Genomic DNA, 23,060 nt, shown 5'->3' on the forward strand with positions numbered 1-23,060 from the left:
TAGTTTCCCTGTTCCTTTTCCCTCTTCCACTGTATGCTCAATGAAATAAAGGAAATAAATGAAGTTTCCAGTTATTTATTTGTTTGGGAGACCCGAACTCTCTCTCAAGAGATATTTCCAACCCGCCCCCTCGCCACCACCACCACACACACACACAGGAGGGCTACTCCCTCTATGTGGGGGAAGGGGGAGGGGTGGACAGGAGCTAGCTAAGAGGGGGTGGGGTGGGGCTGGAGAATACGCATGGCACTGAAGCTCTGTCAGGGAAATACTGCAGCTGCCCTAGCATGCTTTGCTTCAGTGCTGAGCCAGTCGGTGCCTCTTTGGGGGGGGGGGGTCAAGTTTTCTGCCTGAAATCAGTGAGTGATGATTTCAGTGTGAATGTTTGATCCCTAGCTATCCTTTCAGTGCTCTGGCTCATGGCAAATGACTGAAGAAAACCTTAGTTAGACTCACACCCAGCTGTTTGGAAATGGTAATGGAATTGATAGCACACCCTCAGGGAAAGAGGAAGACTCCCTTTGCTCACTCTCAAATCCTAGCATCGCCCTGCCAGCTCTGGATTTCTAAGTAACGCAAAATCTGGACCATATTTACAAGATTTGGCATTTCTGATTCATGTTTAATGTTTAGTTAAATAAAGCTTGTGAAGGGCTGGAGAGATGGCTCTGAGGTTAAGAGCACTCACTGCTCTGCTCTTCCAGAGGTCCTGAGTTTCATTCCACAGAAACCATATAGTGGCTCACAACCCTCTACAAAGGGATATCCCGTGTACTCTACTGCCGTGTGTATATGAAAAAGGCTTTACTGTACTCATATAAATGAAAATAAATAAATAAACCTTTAAAAGAATGAAACAAAATGAAGCTTACAAAGAAACTGAGCATCTTAAAATGCCAGGCACGTCTATCCACTCATTTTATTTTGAGTGTGTAAAACAGGACCACAGAGGTGGTTCCCCTTTTATTGACTTCGATAGCACAACTGGGACAGAAGTGCAAACTATCATCTACCTATCTGGGAGTGGAGTGGTTGGATACAGGGAGATGGAACATTTGTATTCAGTAAAGTTGTGCTGTCGGTTTTTTTTTTTTTTTTCTTTCCTTTTTGGATAGATATCGGGAGCTTTTTTTTTTTTTTAAAGTACAAATTTTGTTTTCTATGCAACATTCTGATCATAGTTTCCCATCGCAAAGCTCTTTCCAGATCCTTCCTCCCCATCCACCACCCCGTTGTACCCCAGGCCTTTCCTTATATGTGGTTGATGCATACCCAGGTGAATCTCCATTGGAGAAAGCACAATATTCCAATCTCCTATGACTGTCAATGGCAGATGACTTAAATGCCAGTGACTTCGGACTTGACTCCATTTTTCCCTTGGAGAACTGGGTTTGGATCTGTTGAACAAAGGCAGGTCCTGGGTTTTGAAACAAACAAACAAACAAACACACCAAAAAATATTTAAAGCAGGCAACAACTGCCTGCATGCCAAGAGACTGTTGACTCCTCTTTGGAGCTAGTACGATGTGAAACTTGTTTAATAAAGTGGAATCCACACAGCACAAAGGGAACACTTTTACAAATTATGAGGGAGAGAGAGAGAGAGAGAGAGAGAGAGAGAGAGAGAGAGAGAGAAAGAGAGAGAGAGAGAGAGAGAGAGAGAGAGAGAGAGAGAGAGAGAGAGATCTGTTTATCTTCCTCCTCTAGTTTTTCAGACTAGAGATTTCATCTTCCTGTCTCTGGTGCTGGTGGCTTTACTGCTGGTTTGGGGGGATTGGGATAGGGATAGGAAGAAAAAAGTCTTGAGTGCTGATTTTAAAGCTCTCTCTCTCTCTCTCTCTCTCTCTCTCTCTCTCTTTCAACACACACACACACACACACACACACACACACACACACACTTCCTAGGATGAAAGAAAAAAATGAAAAGGAAGGCACCCATGGTGATGCATGACTTTGATCTCACTTTGGTCTCAGCACTGGAGAGGAAGATAGGAAGGCCTATGTAGATGCAATGTGAAGAAGGCCTATGTCAGATTAGTTAATGGCTAGGTAACTGTTACCTAGATAGTCTGCCATTTTGTTGCAGTTACTAATATTATAAGGACACTTTCTCATTGGTTGTTTCTGCTGTTACTGCCGGAATTCATGACATATCTGGTAGGTTCTTCTGTGTGATAACACACTCAGAAAACAAACACTGTAGAAGTTAGTCTACTGCTTTCTTTGTTGTCTAGTTACCTGCAATTATCTTGGACCTGAACCGAACACCCAGCAGCATTTCCCAAAACCATCCATGTATAAGTTTTTATAAGCTGGACCACCAACACTAGAGCTACAGTGCAGACAAAGACTATTTGGAACCAGACTTCCATTTTGAGTTTTTGTTTGTGTTCTTGTTTTCTTCTATTGTCCTGTCCTGTTCTGTCCTGTCCTATTCTGTCTTGTCCGTCCTGTCTGTCTGTCTCTCTGTCTTTCTGTCTGTAAATCCACACATGTAGTTATTTCCATGTCTTATATTTCAAAACAAATAATGCTTGTTGTGCTTCTCATTTCATTCAAGGGTACTACTCTCTAGATCAGAGTAACCCCCTTACAATTCTCTACAGGTAGTGATGACTGGGGTGTTCAGTGCGACTAAGCAGGAATTATATGGTTGTTACCATTATGCTTGATCTTACCCAAGGTAGGGTTTCGGGGCATGGTTGCCAAGATGGCAAACAACAGACAGTGATTGAAGAGAAGGAGCAATAACCTACAATTTTCCCTCTCTTTCACTGTTTCTCTGTCACTCTCTGTCTCTCTTCCCTCCTTCCCTCCCTCCTCTCTCAGACCTGAATGAACCTTGCAACTAAAGTAAATATGCAGTGAAAAGAAGCCAGGTGCGGTGCTGCATGTCATTAATTGCATCACTTGAGTGGTGGAGGTGGTTAGAACCCTGTGAGCAGGCTGCAGACCTGATCCAGGTTCTGATTTCCAGGGCTTATGTGCAAAGACCCCTGACTCAACTAAAGAAATGAAGAGGAAATTAAAGAAACAGATACAATTAACTTGGAATAAACCAAACAAACTAAGGAAAAGGGAAGGCAGTATTGGGGCGGCTGGCTTACAAAGGAGGGGCAAACATTTATTTGCCAGTGCCTCCTCAGTTGAACACACACAAACACACACACACACACACACACAGACACACATACACACACACACACACAGAGAGAGAGAGAGATAGATAGATAGATAGATAGATAGATAGATAGATAGATAGATAGAGAGAGAGATAGAGAGAGAGAGAGGGAGGGAGAGAGAGAGAGAGAGAGAGAAGAGAGAGAGAGAGAGAGAAAGAGAGAGAGCAATCAATCAGTTAATCTGTTTATCTCCCTCCCCTAGCTTTTCAGATAGGGTTTCTCTATGAATTCCTCTGTAGACTGATGGCTCAGAGGGCAAAGCTGCTGGCTCTTAAAGGTCTAGGGGAAACACGAATGCCTAGATGCAATGTGTAGGCCTGAGGGAACTGTTAAGGCCTAGATGCCCTGTGAAGGAGGGCTACATCATGTATACATATATACACACATATTCATATATATGAATATGTATGTGAATGTGTATACACTCAGGTATCCTTTATTTTATTGGCTTATTTTGAATATAATTTCCATGCTAATCAAAAAGAGGAAATTTTCTTTGGCATCGGATTCTTCTTGAACAAAAAATGGATATAAATAATCATATATTCAGATGTTATGTCTAATACTGACAAGAAATTCCCAGATATGGTGTTAATCCATCATAGTCCATGTGTGAACACAAAACAGACGTAGTAAGAATTTTGGCAAGTGGATTTTGAAAACTTATATAGGGTTATTAAGGGCAGTGGTAACATTTTTTAACTTGATATTTTATATATTTACATTGCAAATGTTATTCCTTTGCCGAGTTAGCCACTCTCCCACAACCCACCCCCTGCTTCCATGAGGATGCTTTTCCTCCCATCCACCCACTCGCACCTCAATAGCATAGCATTCCCCTGCACTAGAGAAAGGAACATTCACAGGACCAAGGGCTTCTCCTCGTATTGATGCCAGACAATGCCATCCTCTGCTCCATATGCAACTGAAGCATTAGGCTTTTACATGAGTACTATTTGGTTAGTAGTTTAATCCCTGGGAGCACTGGTAAGTCAAGTTGGTTGATATTGTTGTTCTTCCTATGGGTTTGCAAACCATTTCAGGTCTTCCTTCACTCCTTCATTGGAGTCCCCATGGAGTCCGATGGTTAGGTTCAAGCATGCTTGTCTATATCAGTGAGGTTCTGGCATAGTCTCTCAGGAGACATCCACATCAAGCTCCCATCAATAAGGACTTCTTGGCATCAGCAATACTGACTAGGTTTGGTGGCCGCAGATGTGATAGATCCCTAGATGGGGCAGCACCTAGATGGCCTTTCCTTAAGCCTCTGCTCCACTCTGTGTCCCTATATTCCCCTCCCTCTTGAGTGTTTTGTTCCCCCTTCTAGAAAGGACTGAAGTGTACACATTTTGTTCTTCCTACTTCTTGAGCATCATATGGTCTATGAATTGTATCTTGGGTATTCCAAGCTTTGGACTAGTATATACTAACTGTGTTAATTCACTCAGGATGATAATTCCTAGTTCTATCCATTTGCCTAGGAATTTCATGAAGTCATTGTTTTTAAAAGCTGAGTAGTACTTCATTGTGTAAATATGCCACATTTTCGGTATCCATTCCTCTGTTGAAGGGCATCTGGGTTCCACCTTCTGACTGGAGGGCCTTTGCAGTATATCTCTTCCAGTCTGATGTCTCTCTCTCTCAGACATGCTCAAAAGTTTTTGTCCTGGGTGATTCTAGAATCCCATAAAATTACAAAAGCATTTTAATTAAGTTAAAATATAGCAAAAGTAAAAACTATGGATAAACTCTCTTCAGCTTAATCTTTTCTTGATTATTATCAGTATATAAGATACATACTGGGTGACAACAGCAAATTAAGAATTACCCTGCAGTCCCTTAACCATTTTCTATGTATCTGTGGTGTTGTGTGTTGTAAGAATGTTGGTGGATGTGAGTGTGTGGTGCATGCCTGTAACTCTGTGGCTTTATCCAGCTGTGCATGTGTTTTGGAGTTCTGAGAAAAATTTCAAGTGTCTTCTTTAGTGCTGTTCACTGTTCTTTACATAAGTTCTCTTGTTGAACTTGAAATTCAGTGTGGGATTGGAGAACTGGTCAGTGAGCCCTCAGGATTCAGAGGTAATTGTTATGTGTAGCTATCCCCTATGCCTGGCATTATGTATACATGCTGAATATTCACACCCAGGTCCATATGTTTCTACCCTCTGAGCAATTTCCCAGTCCTAGAGTGATGAATGTTTGCTTAAGATTTGATAACAGACTTTAATTGTTTTTTGTTTTTGCTTTTGTTTGTAATTTTCCATAGGTAACAAGCAGGTGGATATTATAAAAGACACCTGAATAGACCAGAAAATAAAAATAGGAATAGATGCATTACGAGGAATTCTATAAAACCGTATTTTGCATACTTACCTTGTGAAGCACACTTGATATTTCTGGGTTTGCCTGTTAAATAAACAGCACAGTTTGTTATAACGACAGTTTAGACTCTTTAAAGAGAAAAGAGTAAGAGTGATACATCTCTTGAAATAGTATAGAGAATGTGATACTTTATCACATGAGAATTAAAACAGAGCCACATAGCCTTCAGCAGAGGAAATGAGGGAGAAGTGTGTATATACCTTTAGCAGCACAGTCTCTGGAATAAAACAAACAGGGACATTTAAATAAATATATAGCAGTATATAAGGCTTCATTTCTCTTCCAATATTTGCAATTACATCGTCAAACATTATATCTGGAGTCATAGATCACTGTGGTATCTAGGATTGCACGATGAGGATGGCATAGTGGCAGTATAGCAAAATAACTGATAGGAAAAGCAGAGCAGTCACCCCATTAGGATTCATATGAATTGCATTTCCTCCCTGCTGGGAACTAAGAAACAATGGGTGAAACTGTACAAGTACCTCTGTAGTAATTTGGTGTCTTGGGGTTATGTCCAGAGGATATACAGCTGGAGCACATGGTGTTCAATTTATATTTTGTTTGTCTGATTTAAAATGTGACTGCTGTTAGTAAACATTTTTGTGATGATTGCTTGAAATTTATTTGCACTTTATTAGAAATTGTAGAATCATATTTATAATTTGCAGTCCTGGGGGTACTGGTGGTTTTACATGGGGAACAACTAAGTCAGCAAATGATTAAGTCAGACAATGCTGACGAAAAGAACATGGGATACCACAGTTACAGCTGCCTAAAAACTGATAACCACAACCTAAGAGTAGAGTCTCTTCCCTCAACCTTGACTCCTTTTAGACATTGGCTTCAGCATTAGACAGGCCTTGACAAGTGTGATCCTGGGTAAGGGCATAGAACAAGTGTTCCAGTTATTGTTTTGTCCAGGTCTTTCACAAAGTCTAGGGCAGTCCTGGCTCCCACATTAATAGCTACTTCATAGTATTCATAAGACTTTCCAGCTGGATGTGATTTTTGAATTTCCTTTCTTAAGCAGGGAAGTGTTAAATCACAGTCCTGTCTAACTGGCTGCTTTCCTCAAACCTGCCATTCCCTTTGTAACCTCTCAATATAATTGATAAGCCACATATTCTGTGGCCTTGTAGTCTCTCTGTCCCTTGCATCTGATTCCCAGGCCCCAAAAACCTTTAATGGTAACTCTGCCTCCACCTTTTTACTTTCTGTGATTCATCTATTAGTCTAGATCACAAGGTATATATCCTACCCAAAAAAAATCATATGATTGAGTAACACCAAAATCCTATAAGTTCTTGGAAATTAAAAATCCTCACTCTCCTATCTTTGTCTTTAGTATCCCATCATGGTTATATGTGGCCATGATGCAATAAATCACTTCATACTTAAGGACTTAAGCATGTTTCCCTTCAGGACACTCGACACTCAATATATGTGCTGCAATAAAAATAAAAACAACAAAACAGAAAAAAAAAAAACCTGACAGAACTGGTTCCCAGTTATACCCTAGGTGTCTCACTCCCTTAATTTTTTTGGTGCCATTGGAAATAGCAATAATTTATCTCAGTGGCTCCATGCTGCCCCCATCTACTTTCTGACACACTATTCTCCCCAACATGGCTCCCTGTCAGGCTGTTCCTCCCTCATCCACAGCCCTCTTGGTTGGGTTTCCACCACGCCAGGCAAACACATCCCGATTCTTTGGTAGGCCCATGCATCTGGCCACCATACACTCTTCCTAAACTCAATGTTGTTGCCTTATGAAAGAACACATCAAACAATATTTTCTGATGCAATTGATACTATATAATTTGCCAATCTAGATGGCACAGAGTCCTGTACACACCCATCCCTTGAGAATAGTCATAACAACCTGTAATATGTAGAAAGACATCTAAACATCTACTGCCATGTTCTCTGTGCTCTCACACGCTCACTCTGGCTTCCTCTGCCTCTCTAAAACTTTTCTCCCACCCATCCTTCCTTTTTATCCAATGCCAGGCCTGGTTCTATACTGTACCTCCCTTCACCTTAATAATGACATCAATCAACTCTTTTACCCTTTTAATTAAAAAAAAACAGAAACTTTTTTCTCAAATATAAGTTGAGCACAAGTATTATCATTTTGTAATTTAAAAGTATAAGATGTACCTAACACCCAGCCCAACTTTTATCAGTTAAACAGAACATTTAGATATATTTTAGCTTTTAAAAGGCTTAAAATCTGTTATGTCCTTTCTAGCTTATGTATTATCTGATAACTAGCTAACTAAATATGTATTCTCAAAGTTAAATTGTCTGAGTGGGTTATAAGATTATACAAAGTTTTCAACCCCGCCAGTAATCTGAGAATGAGCCATATATCTGTAAATATAGGAAGCCTAGCATGACTTCTAGAACTGAGACAGGTTATAGTGACAATTTTCTATTTGCACAGTCCCCTGTGAGCAACATGTAAGAGCAAGTCTACAGGCTTCTGGCCTAGGATCATCAGAAAGAGTTTTGAAACACTGAATTTTGAAGGGCTAATCATTCTGGCTTGGCAGAAATTTTCAGCCAACTTATTCTGCAATGTTTCCTTTTCTGGACAGTAATTAGTCTGTAGAAGATTGGAGCAATTTTTGTATAGTGTCTGTCTGCCACAATAAATCACCTGACGTGGAGGTGGAGATTTTCAGTTTCTTCTTTGAATATACCAAAGGGGAGCTGGTGGGAGTGGACATGTCTCAATAAAAGTGAAAGAATATTAAATGTCATATTTTGTGGACTTCTGGTGTTTTTTTACAAACCATCTAACTATATACATAATCTGGACTGTTGTCCATTAATTATCGTAATAAATTATCTTGAAAGCAGTCTAACAATAAACTTAGAGACATGAATCTGCTATTTGGCCTTAAACTTACGTGCTTAATCATCTCAGCTTCATTTTTTAATAGCAGAAAAGGACTGGGTATAAGCCATCTATGCTGAAGTGTGTTGTATAGGCACAATACGTGTACATCAGAGAAACAATATTAATTTTAAATCAATGTGAAATTTATATTAAAGAAAATCTTAAAATCTAAATTTGTATCAAATAAATTCTGTTCCAATGTAAAATATCATAATTTTTGTTTAGTAATAAATATAAATATAATTATGTACAGCTTGAAGAAACCATTGAAGAGTTTTTGCCCCAATTCCCTGGACTTTGGGGGACTAAAAGTAGTTATTCTAAGGTTGTTTTTATGAGGAATTTAGAAATGCGTATAATTTAACAGGGAGAAATTAGCTCAAACTGATTATACATTATCTCAGTCGGAGAAAAACCTTGTATTTATTACTAAGCTAAAGTTATAATCTTTTACATTTGAAAGTATATTAGAATACATTACATTCTGTCCCATGATCTCTTACGATGATCTCTTAAACAGTGAAGAAAATTTGTACATCTTTTAAACTCATCTATTATTTCTAGCTTTATGTATATAAGCTGTTTAGAATTTGTCTATAGAGATATTCTATCTTCTGTTAATTAAGTAAACATTTGTCCTTTCATAATTTTCTTTATTTTTCATATAAAGAAATATACTTGAATGCACTCTACAGTCTCTTTACCAAATCTCACCAGATTTCCTGTAATACATCTCCTGACACCATGTCTTCATCTGTTTACCTTTTAGATCTCATCAAAGAATCAGAATCTAGTGTCACTTGTGAAGGGAATCTATTGAAGCACAAGCAAATTACCAAGGCAATACCCCCCCCCAAAAAAAAAATGAATGATTCTTCATTTACAAGTAGCCATCAAATGTCAAAAGCACCTCAATATGGCATTGGCAAGGGTTGGTCACCCCATCTAAGCCCTGACTCTAGCTGGCTTGATCATGTGAAAGTATTTTGTTAACACAGGTGCTGTGGGTTCAGGAGTGTGATAACCATGAACTCCAGAGGACAGCTTTTCATTCTCTGTACCGAACAGCTATCACAATTTTCTTGATACAATAGAGATCAATTCAATGTTCATTGCAAGAAGGCAGGAACATACTCATCTAATTATGATGTAGATGTTATTAAAAATTTTAGTTTCTAAATGCTTTTTATTTATGTAAAATTCCAGAAAATTTTATTTCTGTTTATGGTATGAAACATCTTCCTTTCATTCATAACAAACACAATGATAGTTCTAACTTTTGAAATGACACTATAATATAATGTATATGTATCAACCTTTTCTAAATTTGTATGCATGTGTATCCCATTTTTAAGAGTATTAAGTTTTTTCTTAATGTTTTCTAGCTGTATTAATATGATCATAAGATTTTCTTTTTAAGTAAAATAACTTATGCATTATTTTACTAACATAAGTCTTAATTTTATATCTCAAATATTATTTTCTATTACATACATAGATGAATGTTAGTTGTTAACATTTGGTTGATCAATTAGTTCCTTGTTTATTAAATTGTAAATTTATTCTTTTGTGTTGACACTAACATTGGTAAAGTTTTACATACATAATTTTCATATTTATTCAGTTGATATCACGTGATTCATAAAATTCTTTCTCTTCAAATAACTACAACATAGATTTTGATTAGTTTAATAAACAAAGACTATTAAATGCACCTGTAGAAATTATTGATTTGAATATTGATTTGGATAATTATAGAGAATAATTTGATATTAAATAATGGGTAGGAGTGTGGGACTGAATTTTAACTATCTGAATTATGCTGTTTCAAGGTTATGTTAAATGACTTTTTTTATAGATATGTACAGTATTAACATGACTTATATTCCAATCATTGTTCTTTGTCTTCATTTTCTTTTTGACTTTTTTAGTTTTTCATATTTAAAAGCGGTTTTAAATATTTGCTTCAAGCATCTGTACATGTGTGTACAAATGAGTACAGGTACTTGCAAAATGTAGGAGAGGGTACCCAATTTCTAGAGCTCGATTGACAAGTAGTAATGACCACCAAGTACTGGACACTGAACTTAGGTTCTCTACTAGAGACCAAGGAAAACCCATGAACCTTTTCTATGGGTCCTGATTTTAATTTTTGTTAAGGGTTTAGTTCTGTGTGCCTTTGTTATTCAGGAAAACAACTTTGTCGAATTTGATACAAATGATTTTGTGTAAATATTCATCTTTAATGAATTGGGATTCAAAAATTTGGACTGTATTTCCAATTGATTTTAGTAAGATGATATCATACTGATATATACTATCAGAAAATCCTGCATGAAGTCACCATGACTGAAAATAGGAATAAAGAAGGCTTAAAAAATTGTACTTCATTAAAGGTTGACATGTCCACCATTCCTCTCATTAAAGTAAGCTCATATGTGGGAAAAGATACTTCAAATCAATCAGTTGAGGATTTGCGTTATTCTTATACTATCAACTCAGCTCATTTACATTCTACCACTGTGAGCAAATTCCCTCCCCAGGTGACTGCCATGTGGTTACATTGTCTTTTTGAATTTTGCTGTACATATGGCTAGTTTGAAAAATTTGGAACTTAATGAGACTTGAATGGACTTAGAAAGGATCACCAGTGTTTCATTTTCTCAGTCCTTTTTTTTTATCCTTTTTAACACCTCGAACTGCCTTTATTTCAGTATGCATCCACATTTCAACATTTAGTGGTCCTGAGCAGAGTGGGGAGCTTGTCAATGAGCCAGGAGCCAGGCCCACCTATCTGCAAAGGATCTGTGAACATGGTGACACAGAGCTTCTCTGGGTCTCTGCCCAGGGTCTGAGGAGCAACACTGAAACCCGAGTTTGCAGAGTCAGGGCCTCATGCTCAAGCTGTCAGACTCCACCCCAGACCTGATGGGTGATCAGGGTGACTGAGAGTCCTGTTCAAACCTCTTCAACTTGTAAAAACAAAGCAATTATGGGAAAAGGAACCAACTCAGAACCATGTGCACCGAGGACTCTACACATGGCCTTTCTCTAGGCATATATCCAAGGACCCTGAGCGGTGGCCCATCTGAGTCGCCCTGTGGCTGCTCTGTTCACCTTTAGACCTGAGCTCAAACCTCAAGAGCTGACGGTGGTGGCAGGGCCTCGGACCCAGAGCTCCCTTCCCATGCTGGTGGCAGGTGAACAAGTGTGGTCCAGAGCTAAGAAAGGGAGGCCAGGCTTTTTCAACCTCATCTGAGGGCTTCTGGCCACAGCAAGTGTTGGGTGGTGATGGGCAACAAGGGACTTGAGGAGGGGAAAGCAGCACCCCTTGATAAAGATGGGGAGACTGAAAACTCTGAATTCCTCACCCGTGGCCAATTTCAGGGGAGGGGAGGTTACAATCTAAGCTTTGACCAAGGGTGTGAGTGGAGGAGTGGGGACCATGGCTTGGATGGGGCAATCACTTAGACTTAAGAAAGCATGGGTACAGCCAGAGCACCCCAAGCCTAGTGGTGGTCAGTCCCACGGCTGCTACCTGAAACCTCCCCATCTATTCTATGGGCTACCACACAGCTGTGGCAGAGGGCTTGGCGGGCAAAGGCATACCCAGGCCAAGTACCCCCAGCTTCCTGTTTCTTCCTTGTTTCCTTCCTTCCTTCCTTCCTTCCTTCCTTCCTTCCTTCCTTCCATGCTTTCTTCCTTCCCTTCTTTTATTTTCCTTCTGTTCTTTCTTTTCATGCATTTTGTTTTCATTTTGATTTTGAAGTTAAAAGCTATTACTGAAGTTTTCACTTCTTGAAACCAGAAAGCATGAGCTGTAGAGCATTTAGATTTTCATATGTAGAAATCATTGTGTACCTATAGCAAAAACTATATACATTACAGGTGACAGAAGCATTATTTTCTCAGATTACTGGCTCTGTTCTTCAATTATTGTTAGAAACTTTTATTATTATTATTAATAGTCCACGTAATCTAATATGTATACTATGAACATCTGCATTTTGAAAATGACAAAGGGGTATAAATTGCATTTCCAATGCAGTAACACAGAAACAAGCATTTTTCCAATATTCTCATTCTAGAGTTAATATTTTATCTATCATGCAAATGTATTTTAGAGAAATTCATTGAGGATTCTCCTCTTGCTTAACTGTAGGTGACATTATCAAAACTTCTGAGAAAAAAGGAATTCCAGTGTGATTGTACTTAATATCTTAAATTTGAAATTGGTACAAAAAACAACACTAGGATGAATTTTTTCTAACTTCTGATTTTATTACATAGGCATGAGACATGGATTGTGTCATTCTTAGAAGTTCTTACAAGAAAGTAACAGGAGAATTCTTTTGGAGCTTCCATAATTCGTGTCATTATTTGAAGAAGATGCTTATCACTTTTATCAGAGGTTACTGTCTAGGTGAGGTGTTTCCAGGATGTTTTCATCTTATTACAAGAAGTCACAGAGAGCAAGGTGACAAAGAAACTTTATTCAAAAGCAAAGTGAGAAACACTGGTATTCAGTGTAGCTTTAATTTGTGGACCTCACAAGAAGGAGGAATTGTTTATTCAGAGTTCAGTGTGGATATTTCTGTTATGATTGACTTTTTTTGATTACGCAAGACTTAATTAACTGTGAACATCAGTTTCCATGATGCATTTGATTTAATCAAATGCATATTCATTATCACTAGGTATATGACATTAAACAGGATGTTTCCCTTGAAAGTTGTTCCAGAGGATTCAATACGACTTACTGAGTATATATTCTAAACTGTCTCAGGCCAGTTGAAACAGATTTCTCCCTCCAGTATGTGGATATGCTCTTGAATACTTTTGAATGGAAGTTGATCATGAAAGAGAAGTTTATAAACAATGTTATATGCAGGGAGTCTTAGTCCATTGTTTGATACGTATACAGCTTCATGCAGGTGAGATGAGGTGAGCAACTTCATTGTTAGGTATATTTCTGGAAGGTAGATTTTAATGCAGCCTAAGTCAAGTGAAGTCCCAGGTTGAAGTGCTTTTCCCATACCTATATGCCTCATTCATGGAATTTTAGTGCTTTTGCTTGTATCGTTACTTAGGCTACAGTACAGCTCACTGTTTCGTTGATGTTTGCTCAGACTCAGCTCAGTAAGTGACTGCATCTCAGTAGCTACTGGACTTATTTGGCTCTTGTTCTTTGTCTTCCAATTTAATGGTAGCTTCTTCAAGGATCAAACAATTTGGTCATTCTATGAATTTTAATACAACTAGTCATAAGCCCTTATCAAATGATATCCAAGTCTCCTATGCTGACATAAAATGGAATTGTCACTCCAGAGGCTTGCTGAGCTTCAATATGAACTTCTAACTTCATGATGAGTAAATAACCGTCATCAATTGCTTATAAGAAATTCATTTAAATTTTGACAATTACGTTTGACCAGCAAGAGGGAAATAGGACTTGCAGAACAAGCTCAACACCCTCACTTTAAACATAGGAATCCATAGATAATGACCCATTACAGAAATTGGCCATCTGGCCTATAAACATGCTGTGGAATCAGAAGACCTATGTGAACACACACACATGCAGCACACACACACACACACACACACACACACACACATACACACACACACCAAAAAAATAATAAACTAATGTTTTTTAATTTTTCTAATATTAATATGTCATGCCCTTTCTTTATTCTGACAACTGATTTATTATACATATGTGGATTCATGGTTCACAAAATAGTAATCATGATCAATGGCAATTATAAAGGTCAAGTGGACATTTTCATGAGTTCAAGGTTATAAATTTTTAATTTAATATTCCTCAGTACATGACCACCAAGAATTAATGTGTGTGATATGGTGTGCGTATGCGTGTGTGTGTGTGAGTGTCTGTCTGTCTGTCTGTCTGTCAATGTCTTCATGCCTATGTGTTCAAGCAGAAGACAGAGAAAGTAAATACTATCCTCTTTTATAACTTTCTACACAATTTCTCAATTCAAAGCCTTTCACTTACACTGATGCTATCTTGCTGTGCACAAGCTCCAGAAATTCTTTCCCTGTCATCATGGCACTGGGGTTATAGCTGTATACAACTATGACCGTTTTAAAGTGCGGGCACAGAAATTTGAATTCTCTTCTTTCTGCAGCAAATTCTTTCCCACACTAGGTTATCTCTTATCATCACTTCTGAGTAATTCTGAAGATTGCTGTTTTCACTCTCTGTAAACTTGGTAAATTATATTTACAGTCAGGATTTGGAATTTCTAAAATCTGATAATAAAACCTACCCCATGTCGACTAAGAGCTTTTAGAATGTGGCCATTGCTCTTTACTTTTCATAATTTCAAATGTCTCCTCCTAAACAGAAATCAATGTGTTTTGATAATAATAATTTAGAATGTTTCCAACTGATTTAAAATGTTACTTCAAATTGTTAATTCATTTCTTTCTTTTGTATCATGACATGATTTGGGCTTCTGGAAATAGTATGTTCAAGCAGAAATAAAAGTTTAGACATACTGTATCTACACAGCTAAGGCTTAAGCAGCCAACAAGCATTTCTCTAACTGACATGTTTACAAAGGTGTCCTGTGAAAAATAAACTAAAAGGGAAGAAATTTTGCTAGTTCAAAACTCTGGGTACAAGTAGTTGAAATGACTGATCTTCTCTGTCAGACTGAGGATTTCCTCCCGATGCACTGCAGTGTCAGCAATCAATGTTGTCTCTTTTCTCTTGATCCATCTGACTAATTCCAGATACCTGATCTAACTGAAGCGGTGATTTGAAATATTGCTGCATTCACTGGCCATTTCAGTATAGAAAGAACTGGAAATGATATCTAAAAGGAGAAGACTCAAACTCAGCAAAACATACTCTAGCTAATGCTGCAAAGTAACATGGTGATCAACAGAGTTGGTTTCTGACAGACCTGTGTTTCATCTGTGGATGTCTAAAAGATATAACACTGTGAAAATCTACATATTCTTAGAGATGTAACATTCCTCCTCTGTTCACTGTGAGGATAAAATTAAATTGTTCATGCAATAGTCGTAGTGGGAACTATGTCAAACTAATAACCATACATGATAGCAATTGTTATTTGGACTCTCTTCTTGATGCTGTTCTTTCACAGCAAGTCTGTTATCAATTAGTATTCAAAATATAACTGAAAAGAATGCCTCTACTGAAAACAGTTGCTTATCTAAAACCTAAGAGAATACATATTCTATGAAACTCCACATGACTTTTCCTCTTCTTTTCCTTCTCCTTCTTCCTCTTCTCCTTCTCCTTCTTCTCCTTCTCCTTCTCCTTCCCCGTTTTCTCCTTCTTTTCCTTCTCCTTCTCCTTCTCCTTCTCCTTCTCCTTCTCCTTCTCCTCCTCCTCCTCCTCCTCCTCCTCCTCCTCCTCCTCCTCCTCCTCCTTCTTCTTCTTCTTCTTCTTCTTCTTCTTCTTCTTCTTCTTCTTCTTCTTCTTCTTCTTCTTCTTCTTCTTCTTCTTCTTCTTCCTGTTCTTCTTCTTCTCCTCCTACTCCTCCTCCTTCTTCTTCATTCTTCCTCTTCCTCTGCCTTCCTCCTCCCCTCCTCATCTTCTTGCACTCTCTCTCTCTCTCTCTCTCTCTCTCTCACACACACACACACACACACACACACACTTGCCCTTTCTTAGAAGATCTAGGGTAAGGCAAGCCTCAAACTCCTTATGTATGATAAAATCTTATCCTGAGTCCTGGGATGAACAGCTCAAGTCATTATATCTGGTTAAGCTATAGAAGAATGTATATCAGTGCCTTGTACATGCTAGGGATGCATTGTTCTGAAGTTTATCTCCAGCCTCCATCCACTTCCTAAAGCACAACATTTTCTAGCTTTAAAATGTTGAGGCAGCATCTCATGAACATTACGTTGGTTTTAATTTTACTGTGTAATTGAAAATGACCTTGAATTTCTGTTCTTTACGTCCCTGCTTCTCGATGCTTGAAGTACAGCTGTGTGCTGCCACACTAAGTTTTTTCTTTCTTCCTTGCCAGAAAAATAATAATGAACAATTCATCTAGTATACAAGACATGTGGAGGAGGAGCTGTGACTCAAGATATTTGAGACACACACACACACACACACACACACACACACACACACTCAAGATATTTGAGACACACACACACATATTTATATCACAGCTCTGTCTATTCAGTTATCACAGGTAAAGACACTGTGTGTCCTGTAGAAAATCCCCATGCAAATTAATTTTAGCTAACAAACCAGTCAAGCATTTTGCTCCTTTCCTTTCTAATTTGTTTGGCATGCTAATCACTATACCACACCTCCTTGACAACTGTTTTGTCTTGCAAATTCACAGATGCACACTCAGTGTAATGGCAGTTGACCAGGAGAGATTTTGCTAAAGTGTGTGTTGTTTTGTTATATCCAGGTTCCTTTAATTAAAATTTCAGACCTATGATATATCCTTATGGAAAACTGCACTTTGTTTACACTGAAAATACTATCTTTTAGAAATATTAAGGGTTGATGCTAAAAAGATGGTTTACTCAACAAAGGGCTTGCCACACTACATCAAGACCTGAGTTTGAGCACCAGAAACCATGGGCTGCAGCTTGATTTCTATTACTAGGATAAAACATCATAACCAATTACAACTTAATACAGAAACACTTTGTCTTAAGATTAGATCATCATAAGGGAAAGTGAAGGCAGAAACTTAAAGATAGAAAACAAAGCTGCCACGAAGAAACACAGCTTAATTGTTTGGTATCCATGGCATTCTCAGCCTGCTATCTTCTATAAACCAATACAAACTGCCAAGGAGAGGCCCCACAATATTCCTAACTCCAATACTGATTCTTTACAAGGAAAAGGCCCAGGAACCAGTCTTTTGGGAACATTTTTGTCAGAAGCCATAGTAGGAGGTATGCTTCAGATTATAATCTGCAACAGTTTTGCTTTATAGGCAAAGCCCAAGATAATTCATTTAGGAAAGATTCCTGATATTAATATATGTTTCTTGTTATTATTAAACATATATAACAATCATTAGGTACTAGCCCACCCCTTTTGAGCAGATAGCTGCAGATCTATGAAGATATACTCTCTTGCAGTGATGCTATATAGACAAATAGATGACTTCTTCATTCTTAAGGATGATCCTACAAGAATTACTGAAATATCAGTGATTATTAAGCTCTCTTTATAGTAGTACTGCTAGTAGATCCCTTTCTGATAGTCAAAACTGCAATGAGAATTCTGTCAGTCTCCCATGTGTCACCAAATAATTAATTCTTAGACAGTAACAATACTTTCTATTACTCAGAACACATTCCAAGAGATTGTCAAAACAATTAACTAAGGTCATGTAAAGGGAACTAACAATTTATTATAGGTAAAAGAAGATAAAATATCGTCTGGGTTAATCTATACAAAACTTCAGTAATAGCTTTGTTATGGTTTTCAACTCTCTATGAACCTGTGAAAATGTGACAGGAGGTGGATGTTTAACTAGATAATTACTCCTAATGGCTATGCATGTAAACACTCTCAGTTGTAAACTTCTATGTCATTTATGATTTGCTTTTATGTGTGAACGTGTGATGAACTTTTTAACATGTGATCATGTATTCTGAAAGTTGTTTAAGTACTGAGGACAAAAAGATGCAAAAGAGAATTTTTCCCTTTTCCCATTCAGGATCTTTCTGCTTTTCCCCTTAGATAGCTTTCATAAGAAATGTTTTATAACTTAGTAATAAATATTATAATCACTTCTTATAGTACCCCCCTTTTCCTGTAACATCTGACTAGCTGGTGGAAAGTTCTATCTGTGCAGTTCCTGCTGAGATAGCACAAAGTCTACTTAATTTTTGCTGTTTTAGGAAGAGGTGTTAAGTGCCAGAAACTTCCAGTTTCTAGGCAGTTCAGCTAGTGTAGCAAGGTAATTTAGCTTCAGATAAGTAAAGTTTTTTATTATTACACAGCAACCCTAAATATGTCATAAGACAAAGTCTTATCCCTGTATCTTGTATCGAAAAGTCGTATCCTCTCCCGATGCTCTTTCCTTTCTCTGCCTTATGAAAAGCTGACAAGAAAGAGGACCCTGCCAAAGTTGGCAGTGGGCACTTTTTTTTTCAGTTGAAGATTCCTCTTCCCAAATGACCCTAGTTTGTTTCAAGTTGACAAAAGAAAGTAGTCAAGCAGTATGCAATGTAAAAAGGAGGACAACTAAAAAATTTCTAATTCTACCAGTGAGAAAATAAGGAAGTTAAGCAGAAATAGCTCTTGTGTGCTAGGAATAGTCAGTTTAACCAATTTTCAAGATACAGATTCAGTTATGAAAACTTATCTCAAGAAGAAGATATTTAAAGGAGATAAAGAGGAACCTTAATAAGAGGATTAAGGGGGGACAGGGATGAGGTGGTAGGCTATTATAGGGACTACTGTGACAGACAAGTAACTATAAACACCCCTTGAACATACATTTGGGACACTACCATTGTAGAACCTTCGTAAGCTACACACACACACACACACACACACACACACACACACACACACACACACACATTATATGAAAGGAAGATAGATGGAATCATCAAAGATGAAGTTCTAAATATATACCATATGTCACCATGTAAAACGTTTGCCCAGGAATGCCTTGCATATTGTTAAATCATTGATGAAAGACGATACCATAGATCACCCCTCCCTTCACAGGCCATTCTTCTGGGTATTATTTACTCTCTATAACATGATCATATATGTATAGTGCTGAGGATAACATACAATGTCAAACATGGAGAAGTAGAGCCAGAGTCCAGATAAATGTTTCATTCCTATTGGCTAGTGTTTATGATGCTGGAAGGGAAAAGATATTTAGATATAAGTCCTATAATCTATAACAGTCAGTTGGTTAAAAAAATGTACTCACTTAATAGTGGTATAAATGTGTGAATAAACAACCTCTTTTCTTTTACATTGTATTTGCGCCCCACTCTGTGAGACAGAATTCATATCTGACACTGATAAATTAGCCACAAACCCGAGAATATATATATGTATATGAATACATGTATATATATATATATGTACATATATGAGTGGGTTTGTGTGTATGTGTATTTTCATATACATTTAGAGAAAAGTAATAATTTTATTATTCTAAAGGAACATAGCAATAAAATTAATGGCTCCTGCTAATGAACTGTTGTTATAGGTGTATATCAGTGCCATGTTCTGCCTTCGTAAGAGAAGCTTTCTTTCAGTTGAAGGGAACTAATATAGAGTTCAGATAGTGATGGAATTTTGAGCTCTCTATCATAAGTGAGATTTTTTTATCATACCCCTTACCTAAAATATCAGGCATCTGTATGGAAGAGGAGGGAGAAAGAATGAAAGAGCCAGAGGTAGGTGATGAATTCAAAGAAACCGTATTTTCAAAACACAATCATACAGATACACATATGAAGTCATAGGAATTCTGACAGCCTGCACAAGTTCTACGCAAGCTCAAACCAGATTAAAATGCTAGCACTGAGAAGGAAACATATACACAAAGTCTCATCCCCAGGCAAGAAGCTGTTGGTGATTGAAACTTGCTGACAAAGTGAAAACCAATTTTCTCCAAAGGAATATCATGGTATACCAACTTCACTCACAAGAAAGGAAAAAAAAAAACATGCCCTGGAGTGTTGGGCAGCACATTGTTGACTCTACAATTCTTTGTGTGTCTCTGTGTATACCTTGTCTTATTTTGTTTATTTGGGTATTATTATGTCTTATTACTTTTGTCTTTATTTTGAGTTGATTTTCAGCTTTATAATCTTAAGAAAGGGAAAGATAGAGTTCTAGAAAAAGCATAAACATGAATTTGTAGATAGGTTTGGAGTATTTGTGTAGATTTCAATGAGAAGAAAAATATAACCAAAATGTATTTTCTGTAATTTTATTTTTTAATTAAAGAAGTACAACTTTAAATAGATAAATAACAAATAAGGTAGGAAAGAAATGAAGAAGACTTTGGATGGCAACCTCTAGTTTCTACAGTCACCTATACCAAAAGGAATGCACACTAAGTAAACACTAAATTTCTACAAATAACAGTGGATAATAAAAACACTACACTCACAAAAATAGAAAAAAAATTAGGGTTTATCAAGTAACATGGAGAAAGTATCATTGTAATGCAATAAAAATTTCCTTAAAAATATGATAGTTTAATCTTGTATGTTTTAGAAAATTTGGAAGGCATAAAAGGTCTGACTTTTCAGGCCTTTTTTGGTTTTAGAAAAGAGTTTAATTTAAGAAACACGTCTATCTGCAGCATGGTCTTTATACTGGAAGAACAAATTCTTATTTTATTCTTTTCATGGCTATTTATACACATCACGGTGATTAATTTTGTTGTCAACTTGACAGGATCTAAAATCACCTAGGAGACAAACTTCAGGAAATATCTGTAATGTGGGTTCTGAATTTAATTGATTAATGGGGAAAGACTCCACCTGTGTATAGGCAACATCAGCATTCACCTCTATCTATTTGCTAACAATAGAGGGTGGGTTACTAGCTGTGTATTATTACTTCTCCTGTTCACAGTATCATGAACTCTAATCTCAAATAAGCCATTTATTTGTTAAGTAGTCTTTTTCAGATATTTTGGCATAAGAACAGGCAAAGGAAAAAAGATATTTCATGTGTAAGTTGTCATAATTATAGAGGTAGGATCTTAGAAAGAAACATGGTCCTTTGTCCTCATGTCCAAGGATAGTGGCAAGCTGGATCCTTAGATAATGCCAATTTGGTCCTAACAAATATTCCTTGGCCCTAAGGTAAAAACTAACTTTATTCTATTTCTAGACTATATTTGATATTAAAAACTATATTGGACCCACAGATAAGTTTACATACATCTATTTCTTGCCCTTGGTTTTATCTTCTCTGTAAAGTATGTCATGGTCATTTCTGAATATATGTTTCTCTTTATGTGGTAGAATCTTTAAATAGAAGAACCTTGCTTTATGATAACACATACTGCTCTTCTTTTTTTATCTTTATTAACTTGAGTACTTCTTATTTACCTTTCGATTGTTATTACCCTTGCCGGTTTCTGGGTCCAAATCCCCCTAATCCATCCCTTCCCCTTATATATGGGCTTCCCTCCCCATCCTTCCCCCTGTACCACCCTCCCCCCACAATCACGTTCACTAGGTATTCTGTCCTGTCAGGACCAAGGGCTTCCCCTTCCACTGGTGCTCTTACAAGGCTATTCATTGCTACCTATGAGGTGGGAGCCCAGGGTCAATCCATGTATAGTCTTAGGGTAATGGTTTAGTCACTAGAAACTCTGGTTGGTTGGCATTGTTGTTCATATGGGGTCACGAGCCCCTTCAATCTCTTCCAGTCCTCTCTCCGATTCCTTCAATGGGGATCCTGTTCTCAGTTCAGTGGTTTACTGCTGGCATTCCCCTATGTATTTGCTGTATCTGGGTGTGTCTCTCAGGAGAGATCTACATCCACTTCCTGTCGGCCCGCATTTCTTTGCTTCATCCCTCTTGTCTAATTGTGTGGCTGTATATGTATGGGCCACATGTGGATCAGGCTCTGAATAGGTGTTCCTTCTGCCTCTGTTTTAAACTTTGCCTCCTATTCCCTGCCAAGGGTATTCTTGTTCTCCTTTTAAAGAAGGAGTGAACACATACTGCTCTTATTTTGTGTGTGTGTGTGTGTGTGTGTGTGTGTGTGTGTGTGTGTGTGTATGTGTGTGTGTGTGTGTGTGTGTGTGTGTGTGTGTGTGTGTGTGATATACATGATAACGTCTGGGTATGTTTGCTGACAGAGGGCAGAGTAAGACATAAAGCATCTTTCTCTACCACTCTTTCTTTTTCACATGATACAGGGATACTCTCTCCCAACTTTTACAGACATATTAATAAATCTTTTTCCATAGCTACTCAATTTGAACACATTACTTGTACGGGAATTTCCCTTAATTAATTGATTGGCTAATAAAGATGAAAAGAAGCCAATTATTGAATGAGAAGGAGGAGGTGAGTCTTCCAGGTCCTAGAAAGAAAAAGGGGACTAAGGAAGAAGAAACAGGCTTTAAACAGGGAGGCAAGAGGGAGAGGAGTCAGGATATAGACTGGGAACTGTTAGCCCTGGTAGCAGCCTCCCCCACAAGAAGATTTCTAACATAGAATAATTGGTGAGTTTAGAAGGATAGATTTCACACCTAGTGGTTGTGTCATCTGTTCATTTTAAACAAAGAGTACTGGTGTTTTCCATTCTAAGTGACCTAGATGAGCATGAGGGAAAGAACATAGCCAGGCGGCATACAGCTAGGGTTTTGAATGGAAAGACTGTACAAAAGTCCAAGCTCCAGAGGAGAGGAAACCACTGGAGAGCCCAGGCTGGCAAGAATGTCCCCATAACTGACTATGAGGTGGTGAACTGGCAAGAGAGTGGTCTTGGAGATCAGGAGAGTTAGAGCTGGCATTTGTGAGAGAGGCGTTGCCTAGGAAAAACACAGTCATGGATCTTAGACTCTGTACCAGGATAGGAGCAGACACCG

The sequence above is a fragment of the Rattus norvegicus genome, chromosome 2 (genome assembly GCF_036323735.1).
Source record: "Rattus norvegicus strain BN/NHsdMcwi chromosome 2, GRCr8, whole genome shotgun sequence".
In the NCBI taxonomy this organism is placed as follows: domain Eukaryota; kingdom Metazoa; phylum Chordata; class Mammalia; order Rodentia; family Muridae; genus Rattus; species Rattus norvegicus.